General features: G+C 40.1%; 1 pseudogene; it reads right to left on the reverse strand.

Moving 5' to 3' along the window:
• Positions 1–11641: 11641 nt before the first annotated feature.
• On the reverse strand, positions 11642–13693 carry LOC121528048 (annotated as a pseudogene).
• Between the last annotated feature and the right edge of the window lie 2058 nt (positions 13694–15751).

The raw sequence follows: 15751 nt of genomic DNA on the forward strand, positions 1-15751 counted from the left end.
ATATTAATTTCTAAAAATACTCTGTACAATGGGGAACAGAAAAAAATATGAATAGGTTAATATAATTATTTTGATTCTAATGTAATTTAGTGACAAATTTTAGGAAAGGAAAGATATTTTGGAAAAGTTAGAAAATACAATGTGAAAGTTGACTGTTCAGTTACTATATATATGCCCCTTAGATCTAGTGCAACATGAAAATGGTAAAAATTTTCCCAAATAACATACAAATTTCACAAAAATTCCAACTCTGAATTTGAACCAATTCGGTAGAATGGCCCATATTGTGTATTACACTATTATTCTTGTATAATGGCTGGATGTCCTCGCACAGCCTTTGACTCCTGTTCCAGGATAAGGTTACCTTCCTAGGTTGACAGATGTTTATTGGAACAGTCAATGATTATTGTGACACAGTGGGAGAGATCCAACTTGGCAGCATTTTGTTATATTCCCACAAATGTTTTGGCAGTTAGTTACCAGGAACTGTGTGTATGAAGTACATCCAGAAGTGTCAAGGCTGCATTCAACTCATTCTGACCCCTGACTCATCCTGTAAAAACTGAGACTGGGGTCAATTGATATTTACTAAACAAATTTGAATCAATTGTACATAAAGAACAAATATGTGCATTTTGGACAAATAATGTGTCAGAAAAACTGAATATCTGAATATATTGAGTAAAATTTAACATTGTGTGTTTTTCTAAATAAATCAGTGTAATATATTTGTGTAGAATTGAATTATTTTCATGTGTAACATCACAAATGCAAAAAAAAAAAAAAAAAAGAAAAAAAAAAGATTATTCTTTACTCATTTTTTATCACTTTTACCACTGAACTCCCCCCACCCCCACCCTTTTGTTCCTGCTGCGTCATCAACTGCCACGCAGTTTAGGAGCTGGCATTTCTAAGGATGTTTTCACACCTGCAAGTCCAGACCAAGGTCTGGACCAAGGTCTGGACCAAGGTCTGTGTTTTTGTTCCATTGTGTACATTTGGTTCGGTCTGTTTGGGTTTCTTACTGTCATTATTGCATCCGGACTAACAGACTTTACATGATGAACCTACGTGATATGGTCATCAACTACGTGGCTTGCGTGTCTCTGTAGTTTACATTGATTGGTCATTTGGCCGGCGGGCGTCTGACGTCAACACGTTGAATAATGTGAGTTTTAAATGTTGTAAACAATGAATGAAATCGTCATTTCCACTGTCATATTATTGTTGGTTTCTACTAGAAAAAGCGACCGCTCTAAGAGCTGTACATAAGGCTGGTCCGAGTTCGTCTTATGAGTTTTATCATTAGACGACAACTTTATCGTCAACGACAGGAAATAAGAAGAAAGTATGCGATCCTGCGAGCCACTGCAACACTGACTCAGGAGAGAAGGTATGTGTTGTAAAACTCCTGAAAAGATGAGCTGTCAATACTGAGGTATAACTATATTTTTATGAAATTTTCCGTGCTTGGACAATCCCCATTCAACATAATAACGGACACTTCTACTCCTCGCGTAAGGTAAAGCAGCTACCGTTAGCCCACCCTGTCAGGCTGCTGCTTAATTTCAGTCCGTGAGATTGTTCGGGGCTCTTCCGCGGCTCATTCTGTTATGGTGATGGATTTCCTTTGCCGGTAGTCACGTTGTAACTTCCTGTCATTGATATGACGGTCCGAACCTTTCAAATAATGCTTTCACACCGGGCATAAACCATACCGTGGTTTTGTTTGGTCCGGATCGAGACCACCTCTTTTGGTCGGATCAAGGCGCGGCTGTTTGGTCCGGACCACGGTCCAGGAGAGGTTTCACACCTATCATTTGGGTTCGGACCAAACAGAAAGTCCTAAAGTCCGAACCAAACGACGTAGGTGTGAAAGCCCCCTAAGGTAGACTCGTTTTCTTGCTATTTATGAACAAATTATTCTTTAAGAACTTCCACAACTCCGACTAGCCAGCGACCACTGTTTTTGGCTCCAGTAAGTTATTTAAAGAGCAAAGTTTAATGCGTAACAGCAAGTCACAGACTATTTTGGTTTAATGTCATATTGCCTTGACTTTGACTTAAGTTGAGCAAGATAACGGCTGCAGATATTATTTCTTAGTTACAGTTTTAGACTTTTCCAAGAATAATACTATGCTGCATGTAATGTCTATTGAATAATTCAACTCAAACGGGCTTTTGACACCATGTCTGGCCTTAGCCAGAGTTTTAACCCTCTTACTAAAGATTTGTTAGCATTTCCCACCATCTGAGATTCACTGGGTAAAACAAAGAGAGCTCTCTGTGGCGGGTAATTAGAGTTTTCTTAAAACAAGTCCATTTCTTTATTTTAAATGACATATTTCTAAATAGATATGTAACATTCAATCAATTAAGCAAAACATTTGCATGTATTATCATGAAATATTATTGAACACAGTAGCCTACAGTATGTCTACTGCGTTAGTTTTATCTGTTGTATTTTGTTTCATTAGAGCTCCGTTGTCTTTCTTAAACGTTCTGGTTGTCTTTTGTGTTTAAAATTCACTGAGGCTGTGTGTTAGGATCTGTTAATACAACAGCAACAATGTTCTCATGTTTGTCTTTAACAGAAGAGTCCGTCCTCTGGATGAAGAGTGGTTGACGGTCTATCAGCAGGTACGTTTGGAAACACACAGGATGTAATGAAACCCAGTCAGTAAATTCTGTGTAAAAGTTCATTCACATCAGAGAGAACCTACTGTTTTCAATTCAATACACAAAAAAAACCTCAGCATCTCTTCTGATTCAAATACACTCAATTTAAATGATTAATTTACCAAATAATTAGTAAAAATAAGTCCATTTCCCATCATTTTCATTAAATGTGAATTCATTTCTACTTGAAAATTAATTAAAATAAATGATTTTTTAAAAAGTTAATGTTAATACTTTTTTAGAAATTCAGTTCAGTTTACTGAATATATTTACCTCCGCCAAGGAGGTCATGTGATCGGCAGGGTTTGTTTGTTTGTTAGCAACATAACTCCAAAAGTTATGGACGGATTTTGATGAAATTTTCAGGAAATGTCAGAAATGGCATAAGGAAGAACTGATTAGATTTTGGGAGTGATCTGGATCACCGTCTGGATCCAGGATTTTTTTAAAGGGTTCTGTACTATTGGGAGATAGGGCTAATGGTGGAGGGCTGCACTCTCCGAGTGCTTTGCTAGTTTAGTAAATAAAACTCGTCTTTTGGCAACTTATTACATAAAAACAAACCTTAAACCTGTTTGCCATTGAAATGTGCTGATTTGTTGTTTGGATTTAATTAAATTAGTGCTGTCAAACGATTAAGATTTTTAATCAGATTAATCCCAGGGTTGCTGTGGATTAATTTTGATTAATCGTGATTAAATATCATTCATTTTTAATCTATATTAATGGCGTTTCATTTTGCATAAGCAAACAGACTGAAGAAAGAAGAGAATATACATGCCAGGGCTATTCAATTACAAATTCGGTTGCCTGTGTGCAACAGGGAGAATTTTTGCCATTCTGTGCATTTGAGATGCCCCAGATGTCACGATCCAGGTTCTGATTTGTTAGGTTATGAGTTTTTCTAGTGTATTTCCTGTGTTTAGTTTTGATCCCTCGTGTTTTCCTTGTTCTGTGACTTCCATGTTTTTAGTTTTACTTTGTATTAAGGTGTCCTAGTTTGTATATTTCTGCTGTTTAGTTCTTAGGTGTTTCTTGTAGTCCTTGTGTTTCTGTGTATTTTGTGCCTTATGTTAGTTCATGTTCATGTTTAGTTACTCCTTGTATTTCATGTCTAGTTTATTCCCTGCTTCATGTCTAGTTTTACATTCCCTGTGTTTCATGTTTAGTTAATTCCTGTGTCTCATGTTTAGTTTTACTCCCTGTGTTTCTTGTGTAGTTTATTCCCTGTGCTTCTTGTTTAGTTATTCCATGTTTAGATTTACTCCTTGTGTTTCATGTTCAGGTTTCCTCCCTGTGTTTTAGTTTCCCTCCTTGTGTTTGGTTCTTTGTATCCTCCTGAGTTTCCTTTGTTCAGCCTCTAGTGTTTAGTTTTGTCATTCAGTCCTTGTGTGCTTCTTGTGTTAGGTTCCATGTTTCCTGTTTTACTTTGTAGTTTGCCTTCCCTTGTGTGTGATTCTAGTTTTGCTTCCTGCCTGAGTTTCCCTCCACTGTGATTACCTTCACCAGTTCCACCTGTGTCTGATTGTCCACACCTGTCCTCCGTTGTTAATCACTCCCTGTGCATTTAAGCTCTCTGTCTCCCTGTGTCTGTGTCGGTTCATTGTTGATGTCTTCCTTGTGCCAGTTACTCCTCGTGCTTCTTTTTGGATTTACTTGTTTCATGGACTTTGATTTTGTAGTAAGTTATTTTGTTTGTTCATTAAACCAGTCTTTTATTTTATCTGCATTTTGGGTCCTCCCTTTTGAGTTTTCCTTCGAACGTGACGCCAGATGCATCCATACAGACCAGTATGGAACCAATATTTTCACTTGCCTGCCTTTTCCTTTAAAGCTGTGCAGTTTAGTTGGCAGTTTTTATTATATATTCCCCTGTCCAGGACAGTAAAAGTGCAGAGCTAAAGGTCCTAGAGTTTAGGAGGGACTGTGTGCAGGGACTCTCAAACATCGTAAGAAAAGCACAGGAGAAGAGCCCCTTGAAATATGCAACAGTTAGGCAGCTGAAGTGTCTAGACCCGTCTCTTATGTTCAGGGACCCAGACAAATGCAAGAATCAGATGAAGTCTCTTGTCCAGACTTTCCTGAAGGACAAGCAGCTGGCAGGAGGTGTACCTGCTGGTGGGGATAGTTTTAACCCTAACCCTATGAACCAAAGTTTGAATACCATGCTCAACTATCCTGAGTTTTTTTAATTAGACTCAATATGGAGCATTACCTCTTAGTTGCAGACATTTGCTCTGCTATTTGACCCTTTTCTCATCTCCTATCAGGGCATTAGTTTAGCATGGATGTCTGGCCTTTGTCATTCCCTCTTCTAATGGTCCTGTGCCTGTTCTGTGTGCAGTGGCTCATATGTATTGAGTAAGTTTCATCATCTAACACAGTTTTTGTTGTTATTTCACTCATTTAGAGATTCAGAGTTGGTTTGAGTCTCATTATCTGATTTTTCTTTTTTCACTCACTTTGTTGTAGGGGATGCCATTGTCCAACAATTTGAATCTTTCCTGTCCGTTGATGCAAGGAATGAAGAATTTCTTGCCTTCAAGCCGTCTGAGAAGCGCCTAGACACCTTTCTGCATGAGAGATTAAGCCGCCCGTACCCAGCTGCTTGGGATTTTTGCCAGAAGTTGCTGCTGCTTTCACATGGCCAGGCCTCTGTTGAAAGGGGATTTTCTGTCAACAAGGAGGTGGAGGTCGAGAACATGCAAGAAGACACAATTGTCACGCACAGGCTCATATGTGACTATGTTGCAATGCATGGAGGTGTCACGCAGGTTCCTCTCACCAAGGAACTCATAGCATCTGTTGGTGCTGCCCGGTCAAAATACAGACTCTCTCTGGATCAGGAGCGCACCAGGAAAGAAAAGGAATCCCAGAGCCAGAAAAGAAAGCTGGCTGAGCAGTCTCTGGAGGACCTCAAGAAAAGGAAGACAAGCTTGGTAGAGGTGTCCGCCTGTCTCGCCAGGGAGGCAGATACACTTGCAGAGGAAGCCGAGGGCAAAGCTGGCTCCAAGATGGCTCAGCTGCTCTCCAAGTCAAATGCCCTGAGAAGGGCATCCAAAGAAAAACTTGCCCAAGTCAGAACCCTTGAAACAGAGATTGGTGCTAAAAGGGATGAGCTCAGACATATGTAGGGTGAGGTTGTATACAGGGTGGGCCATAAGTTTCCATACATAGGAAAAATAATCATTCATGTTGGACAGCCGTTTGTTTTTTATATAATGTGCTCTATATGATTACCATTGTTTCAAAAACACATTAACAGGTGTTTTCCACTGTTGATGAACTTGCATTAGCACAGCTGAAGTTATGCTTGTAATGGCGTTGGTGATACGTTCCTTGAGATGATTTATGTCCGGTATCTTCACCTGATACACCATGGCCTTCAAGTGCCCCCAAAGATAGAGATCAAGAGGGGAGAGATCTGGGGATCTGGGAGGCCACTCCACATAAAAAAATCTACTTTATACATTTTCCTATGTATGGAGACTTATGGCTCACCCTGTATAGACTTATATTAGTGTTGTGTTGGGAAGATTACTTGGGTTAAGAAGGTAACTGTTTTAATTGTTATCTGTTTTATGCTGAATTAATTTAATGTTTTTTTTTTGTTTAATCTTCAATAACTAAATGAATAAAAATAAAAGGATTTGAATTTCTGGGATGATTTGAACGTTTCTGGTAATGTGTTGGTCTAAAATTTCATTCATGATGTCTCAAAAGGTCTTTAAAAGGTCTTAAATTTAACTTACTGAAACCTGCAAGAACCCTGTCAAATGTAAGACGTCACTGAGCAGAGGCCCGTTTCAGAGAGAAAAACAGACTGAAGCAGGCAAGGTCATCTTACCGTTAATTTGCAAATCTCTCTCATGACAATGATTTATTCTGATTGTCCAGTGTTAATATGCCTCAACTAGGGATGCACCGATCCACTTTTCTTCAGTTCCGATCCGATTCCAATAAATATGTGCTGATACCGATACTGATTCCAATATATATATTTAAACAATTATTGTTGTTGTTGGTATAATGTGTGAGGTTACATGAGGCTGTAGTAAACCACCCAGCTCCTATTATTAAAAAGCAAAAAAAAACAAAAATGAACCGAATTTAAATGAATTCCAAACAAATTTATTTGAACTACTACTAAACGTTGATTTACTAGTCGGTTAAACTGATTACCAATTATTTTTTATGAACAGGTGCTTGAAATCCCTGTCTATAATGCTCTTTTAAACTGTAACGGACCTCCCGCCACTAGAGACCGCTGTAGCTTCAGTTAATGGCCGCAGGCTTCCTCTCTGACCCTTCACCCGATGTCAACAATCAGTAGCTTGTAGGTGGCTAACGGCTAACGACAGTTAGCGACAGTTTTCCAAAGGAGTAAATGGAAATAAAGTGGTATGTGGGCTGTCGAGGGTTAAGCTCACGTATGACTACTCATCCGAAGTAAAAATTTTCATCTGCAAAGAGGAACGAAGGCGCTAGCATTGAAAGCTAGTGCCGCCCGTTATCAGGCTAACGTCACACCCACTCTTCTTTGTGTTCCCTCATCTTTAGACTAGTTTTGACTATTCTAAATATAGATTTATGTTTAATCTACTAGAGAACATCCTAACTAATACTAGCTCAGTTACACACAGACTGTCTCCTCTTAGACTGCGGTGCGTTCATGGTCTATCGCAAACTGTAGGATGGATTTAGATCGGTCACTTGGATCGGCGCCGTCAGTCAGATATCCGATCTATTATTTACGTCCATATCGGACCCAATACCGGTACTGGATCAGATCGGTCCCATCCCTAGCTTCAAACTTCAAATGACAAGCTAAAAAATGACCGTGTAGGTTTCACTGTAACCAGTATGGATCGTAGAACATGTTCACACTGTCTGTCAATGATTTCAAGCATCATTTGAAAGCAAATGCTTAAATATATAGCCTGAATATATGAAGGCTTCAAAATAAAACATCTGACCATGGACTTGTATTCAAACTTTACTCTTATGTATCTTCACATCTCATAATGTCATAATGTATACATTCAACCTTGTAAATTCACCACTTTAATCTAAAACATTTAGAACTTCATTCCCATAAATATATTACTTTAATATTTCAAGATTACAACTTTAATGTCACCATTTTTATTTTGCTATGTGGCTTCAATACTCATCACTCTCTGCTCTGAATAATTTTGTTGAATCATTTTCTTAAATTGGCCCCTGGATGGCTTAACAATCCCATTCAGCTCACAAAGAAAGCTCTTATTTACTGAAAACTTTGAATCCTGTTGCAGAAATGTGTTTGGATTCCAGTCTTAAGAAGCTCACGCTACAGGCAGTGGAATCAGACAGTAAGTGGGAAAACAGCCATTTACACACCCAGCATTTAATGTTAAGATGAAGACCATTATTGATATAAATATATGCATTACAGTTAAATTAAATGAAAGTCACAGTAAAGTCACTTAGAACTTTATATAAGGAATAGAAAAGATGACAATGACATTTTTCTCTCACTAAAGACTGAGGTGATAGACACTGAGCAACAAGGGAAAACTCATTCTAATTGAAGAGTTTGCTTTTAGTGGGATTTAGTAAAAAATCTGTGATTCAGAGGAGAGCGACTGTGTTCTGTCTACACCGTTTTAGAGCTACTATGGCATCTGAGGTTGAAACTCCTAAATTAACAAATGCACACCTAGACCTAAATGTTCTGCTGTGTGCTGAAATACAACCTGAGTTAAACATGTCTGATCAGTGACAGCTTCACATGGTGTTATTAGTAGTTCATATAGATTTTAATCAGTAATGCTCTATTTAAGTTTACATCTTTTTTCTCTTCTCCTCTAGACATCCAAGTCCAGGTGTGAAGGGCCAGCTCAGCTGAAACAGGACCGTTTCCCAAAGAACCTTCATGGAGGAGGCTAAAGAGGGCTCCACAGCCCAAAGATGGGACTCATTGTTTCCCTTCCTGACATTTTCCCTGACCTGAAGACTGTTTTCATTTCTGCTGGTTAGCACTGTGATTAAAAGAAGACCAAACTCAAAGACAGTGGTCTCTGTGCTCATGTCAGATCAGATTACTTTAATATGCATCCACATTTTCAGTTATCAGCTGGTTTTTAATTTATACTGGATGTATGATAATGAAGTCTGTACATAAAATGATTGTTGCACTCAAGTTGGACTAATAATTCATAGCTGATAGAAATATCCCATGTTAACACTGACAAACATCAGGGAAACTTTTGTAATTAATCCCCTTTTTGTACCAGCCTTTGCATAGACTTGGTGCCCCCTGCTGGTGAAATAGTGTAAAAGTAGTGTTTTGTTGTAAAGAGGCATAATTTAGTTATCTGGTTATAATTCATTCAGTTGTTGTCTTCCGTCTTGTATATTTTGATTATTAGTTTTACTTATGTGCCACAATGAGGGAGCCAAACTTTACTGAGTTAACTTAATTTGGAGGCTTTCCATGTAAATATCAACTAATAATGTGATTGAACCAACAAATACACATTGCCATGGGATGCCACCCCTACAAAATCTCCTGCCACCTTTGTGCCACCCCAGGAATATTTTTCTAGATCCAGCCCTGGCTGGGAGCCATGAGGAGCATCTCAGACCAGAGGAGATGATGTAGTGATGGAGCATCAGATGAGACAAGAAAACATGAACTGTTCCCCCTCGTTTTGTGCAGAAATGTCAGTTTTCTCCTGAGTTTGTCATCTTTAAAGGCTGAATGCTTGTGATCTTCTATGTGCAAATAAAGCTTTTTTCTTTCTGATCTGCCTTGTCTTTTTTATTTTTCAATTTCCATGTTTAATAATATATGAATATAATCTGTAGAACCTGAAACATATAGCCTAGTAATATTTATTTATAAAGTAGAAGGGATGTGTGTAGGAAGAAGGATGGGTGAGTATTATTTCATTATGATAAAATATGAATATAAAAATGTAGGAACGATATGAAAAGGGAGGGGCTTACCCACGTGGGTGGACTGTCTGACCAATAGTAACAGTTCTATTTGACCAATCACGCATTGTTTTACTGGCTAAATGTTTGTGGTTTTATCCAATCACAGAACGTTTTGATGAGAACTGAGCGAGTCCAGCCAGGCTGTAGAGATTTACACATGCTAATTAGAACCTTTCACACCTTCACGAATCCTCCCACCCCCCGCAGCTTCCCCCATTTCTGACAGTCTTTGAAATAAATGTTTTGTTGATTGTCCAGGATTTTAGACAGGATTTAAATGTGTGTAATATATCCAGAGATAAATGATGAGCATGCTTTAAAAGAATGGATCCAGATGGTCTGATCTACCTCAGACATAATGTCATCATGTTTGCACTGTCTCTTTAATTCATAACACACACAGACTATTATGACTTTATCTTGTTTTTCCTCATTTTTGTTACAGCAAAAATGTATTTTGATTCCATAATCAGTGTTCAAACTCAGTCCCAACAAGGGCTGGGTTCTGGATCTAGGTCTAACCTGAGAGCCTAACAGGGTCAACTCTGAACCAGAAACTGTCAACCTCATCTTCAACAGAGATGAATTATGGAATTACAGAAAACTGTCCTCCAGTGGAGATTTTGGTGTTTTGTCAGAATCATGAAAGTCCATCAAGCAGGATCCCCAAACATGAGATAGGGGACTGGGTAAGAGCTACGTGAATGAAAGTCAGTACACATGTGTGTCATGATTAGATGAAAAGAAAAGTCTCTGAGGGCCATCCTCTAAAATGTACAGGAAGAGCACTACAAACAGCTAAAGGTCAAATTTTGGGGTTTTGGGCGATTCACAAGTTTCATATTTTAACAGACTGGTCTGAGGGGTTTTATCTGACTGACTCCAGATTTTTGTTGCTCATTCTAGACAACCTGGAGATGTAAAGTTGTAGGAACTGTGAGTTTTCTCCACAGGGTGGCGCTGTGACCAGAGCCCAAACTTAAACTACTTTCTTGTATATTTTTTGCAGTGAAAATTCCCCAATAATGCCTTTTCACTTTTTAATGCTTCTGTCAATCATCACCAAACTTCACAGGAATGATCACACATTGATCCTGAATACATTCATACATCAATATCATTACTCCGTCACAGCGCCCCCTTCTGGCAATTTGATCATTTCTGCCTCTGATGTTTTAAAATTTTCTCTTTAAATATTCAGCCCCAGCACACCATTCAACCTAGGCTTATGATTTTTGGTGTGCATGTGTGTCATCATCAGACCTACAAAAAAGCCTCCTGGACCCATGACCAGATCCCAACAAATGGTTCATATCTTCATTCCTTATTGTGCTTAACCTACTGAGCTCTGATTTTGAAGGAAAGACCTCAATAATTGGTCACAACACAGACATGTTTCATTGGAGGATGACTCACTGGAGATGGTGAGCATTTCAACATCTCGCCAATGAGACAGGAAGTATATGCAACTCCCACACCAAACATCTGATTGCCTTAAAATTTCACATGTAGGCTCAAGGTCTGCCCCTCTACATATTTAAGTGTTTATTTCATTGTTTTGCCACCTACTGTTAGAACGCAGAAACCTCTCTTACCCATGATGTCCTGTCTTGGCTCTGCCCTGGAGATGTAGTACAGGTACGACAATTCCACATAGACAAACCAAACACAGAGTTTATCATCTCCCTAATCAGACTGTGGAAAAACAGTCAGCTGACTTAAAAAAAGTAGTGAGTAATGAGAGGGTCTCTAGAGATGTAAAGGAGTAAAAGTCTGATATTTAGCTGTCAGATGTAGAGGAGGTCAAATAAAACCCTAACCCTAACCCTTCTCCAACCAGCTCTAACAATTGAATTTCAGTGAGGTTTCCAGCTGTGTGTGTTGTTCTGAGCTTAGATAAAGACATCAGAGTGTTGTTGCTGATTCTGGGTTCATTCTGAGTTTTTTGCTCTTAAAGAATCAGGACAGGAGAGAGATGGACAGTTTCTGCTCATTTATTCTCATCAGGTAAGAACCAACAGGTGTTCAGAGCTCAACCAGACTGGATTTAGAAAACCTTCTGGTCTCCTTGTGGAGCTCCTTCTACATGATCAGAGAGGCTGGTGTTTACCATCTAAAGAGATCATGTTGATGATCAGCTGATTGGTCCTGGTGGTCTACTGAACAGGACGGATCTTCATGCTGATGCTCTTCAGAGAGTAGTCATGGCTTTTCCATTGTTTCCACTCCACTCCTACAGCATAAAGAGTGCCATCAGCCCCCCAGCGATAAACCCCGTTTGGATTGGTGTTATGACAGCGATTATACCAGAACGCCCCCAAGTATGTTTTGGCACAGTTGCCAGACAACTTGTCCTGGTCTTTGTCAAAGGTGGAGAACTTCATTCCATTGTGATAGGTCAGAGAGTCTCCTAGAGAAACACCAGAACATCAGGATTTTAGACATTACTGCAGACATGAAGACCAAACAAACCATCAGAGTCACCAACAGTAAACACATCTTCTCATTCATTACTATAAAAACAAGAACAGACATCCTCACAGGTCGTCCTGAAACCAAAGAGAACTTCTGACTCACCGGCGCCTCCATCCTTGAATCCAGAAACATGCAGGGTGTATCCGTCTGTCTCAGGGTCGATGGAGAAGGAGGTGTAACGAGCAGACGCCGTGTTTCCATCAAAGTCCTCCATGTCCACCAGCAGCTCGTACCTCCTCCTCAGAGTCAGATGGAAAATATTTCAAGACCTGAGAAATCAAACACAGAAACATGAAGGAGAGGATGAGTTCCCCTTCATTAGGTCAGATTCTAAACGTCCTAGTTTGATATGTCAGCGTCATCAATCATCTCTGGACTTCCTGGTTTTTCTGTCTTACCGAGCCAGTACTCTCCAGCAGCGCTCCCAAAGCCCATCTTATACTGATCCCAGGGTCTGTAGAAGTTCACCGAGCCATCCATCCTCCTCTGGAACACCTGGAGGACAGGATGGAGGTTAGTTAGCTCAAACAAGACAACCAATGATGGTTTCCAGGAGGAACCTCCAGGTGTTTTTAGCTGATCAGTGTCTCTGACACTGTAATGAAAGGCTGAACAGAGAGAGACTGATGAAGACTCTGTCAGAGTGAAACAGCTGCTGTAACCAGCACGTCTATGGACACAGTCAGCTGATGTAGACCCAGATAAAAGTGACACAAGACATAGAAGGAAACGGCCACACAGCCATGATTATCCTGGCTCTGAGCTCTGAATCACCCTGACAGTAACCTCCTTCAGCGTTGCCATGTCTGGAGTTTACATCCCACACATCAGCTAGTTGTATACGGCCTGAGCTCTCTGGTGTGCCCTCTAGTGGTGTCCTCCAGTAACACAGATCATCTCCAGGCAGGTATTTCCTCACATGTTGATGAGTTTGTGCAGGATTCCAGGCTGGTTTAAATATGACCCTGATGTGCTCTGACTGTGATGAACATTTGAAAGTAAAGAACATTTTCATCCTTGATAGATGCTTCATAATGCTCATTAGAGCTTGGATTAAAGTGTGAAGGATTGAGCTGACGCTCACCGTCCATCCTCCTCCCAGTGAGTCCATGTCACAGTACACCTGGAAACACAAGCACAGTTAGGATCAACACACTGATCAGTACTGCTGGGGTCTGAAATATTTACATCAATCCACATCCCTGATCAATATCAGATCTATCAGAAGAAGACTGAGCTCTGGAACTGGCTCTCATCATTTCTGTCTAACCTGCAGCCCAGAGAGGCCGAGGCGTACCTGGACAGCAGACGTGGATCCGATGGGGTAGATGGTGTACACTCCGCTGGGTCGGCTGTGGTCGTAGTTATGGATGTCAATACAGTCGAACGGCATTAAGGGCAAACAGCTGATCAGCTGAGGAGCCAGGAGACAGACGAGGACTGGAACCAGCTGGAATAAGAGCTCACATTTTGATTTGGATTCAACCAGAGATGAGCAGGCACCAGGCCATGAGAGAAGCTCTGAAAGTCTGCAGAGGTGACTGACTGCCATCATCTTTAGATGTGTGGAAGGACAGAGCCATGAATACATGAATGTGGTCAGACCAACCAGAATCAGTAAAAGTTTCCATCTTTAAAGTTTGTGTTGGTCTGCAGATCTGTTTAAAGAACCCAGAAACACATGGACCAACAGAGTCCACCAAACACTCTGACAGCAGCTGTTACAGCTGTATGCTCAGTGTTGGATAGACCAGGGGTCCTCAACCTTTACAGCCCACGACCCCCAAATAAAGGTACCAGAGACCGGGGACCCCACTGGACCTGAAGGTGGTTGAACAGCCATGATCGTTCTAGAATAATCATGTGGAGACAAGGCCGTCCATGAGGGGATAAAGGGGAGAGCTTTCTGGGTCCCAGCCAAACTGGGGGGTCAACAAAACCATGGTCCATTAGAAAGTTAAAGGGATACTTCAACATTTTGGCAAATTCGTCCATTGCCGTAATTCCTGTAGTCTTAGTAATAGGTTCGTTACCTTCAGTTGTCGGTGCGAGCTGTTTTTAGATCAGCGCTGCCGAGTTCAGACCTGCTGTGCCAACTCAATGTAAGCAGACGGTATTCCGGCTTTCCCTCATCAAACTCATCAAATACACAATCCAACAACTCCACAATGCTCTCATGGACACGCTGTGACCTGTACATTCACCACGCTATGAAATAATCATGGAACATTACGAGACAGAGATGTTTTAAAGCTAAATGCAAAGCCGGAACTACACTCCGGACATGGCTGCTGCACTGTGTCACTCCGCCCAGTGGTTTACTCAAGAAATCAAAGAAACAAATAACTTTTTAAATCATTTGTGTAGTACATAGCTTTCTTAAAAATGTAAATTCTTTTTGTTAAAAAAACAGAATTAGAATCGATTAAAAATGGCTTTAAAGGGTCAATAATGGCAACAAATGGTGTAAAGGTGGTGAAACTGGATTTTAAAAGAAGTAGAAATGGGTTGGCAAAAATTAGATAAGGAAAAAATACCCCCCCCCCCAAAAAAAAAAAAAAATTGGTAAAAGAGAGTAAAAAACTGGCTGAAATGGTCTTAAATTGGCAACAATGGTGGGAAATTTGGTGAAACAGGAAAAAAAAAAAGATATAAACTGGCAAAAAAATGCTAACTGAGAAAGAAAACAGGCAGAAATTTGTTAAACTGGCAAAAATGGGAATATAAGACAGTGAAATGTGGATAAAATGGGTGTAAAAGTGTTAACAGTGGCAATAATGGGTCAACAGAGGTAACATTAGGCTTGAGTGGCAAAAACAGGCAGAAAGACGTGGTGGAAAGAGTTTAAAACGGACTAAAATAGGTGTTAAATAGCAAAAATGTGTTTAAATTGGTGAGAAAAATGATGAAAATGGGTTAAAATTTGGCAGCATTGGTGAAAAATGGGAACAGTGGAATTAAAAAAATATTCTTAGTTTTTTCAGGGAATCTGAAGACCCCCTCTCAGTGTCTTGTGAACCCCACAGGGGTCCCGACCCCAAGGTTGAGAACCACTGGTATAGCTGACCTGTTGAAGTCATACAGTCTGAACCTTGTGAGTGTATTAATGTTGTTTTGGTGAATAAAACTGCACCGTTCTATCTGGATAAGTATGACGCCAACGCTAAAGCTGTATCTGATGGAGCCTTAATACAAGAGTCTGAAATAGTAGAAGATAAAAATATTGAGGAACAGATAAATGAAAACATTAGACAGTTGAGAGTTAAAAACAGAGCGAGGTTGTTAAATCCTCCAGAGTCAGAGTTTGCTATCAGAGCGTCAGAGAGCTGGCTGTTTTAGCGTCCAGAGAGGAGAACTCTGAGGTTCAGGGCTGTGTGGCTAACAGACAGCTGTACGTACCTTCATGATGGAGTCTGAGCTGAAGTGAGCTGATGAAGACCAGACTCTGGATTTAAGGACTGTGATGTCTCTGTGAGCCGTCTATACATTAAACATTAACCAATCAGAGACTGAACAGCTGCTGTTTCTCACCAACACATCAGCCTGGAAACTTCTGTCCTTGAGTCTCTGGGCCTTTGATGATCAAAACTAGAAGTCATACCAACCAAAGCTT

The sequence above is a fragment of the Cheilinus undulatus genome, linkage group 20 (genome assembly GCF_018320785.1).
Source record: "Cheilinus undulatus linkage group 20, ASM1832078v1, whole genome shotgun sequence".
Lineage (NCBI taxonomy): Eukaryota > Metazoa > Chordata > Actinopteri > Labriformes > Labridae > Cheilinus > Cheilinus undulatus.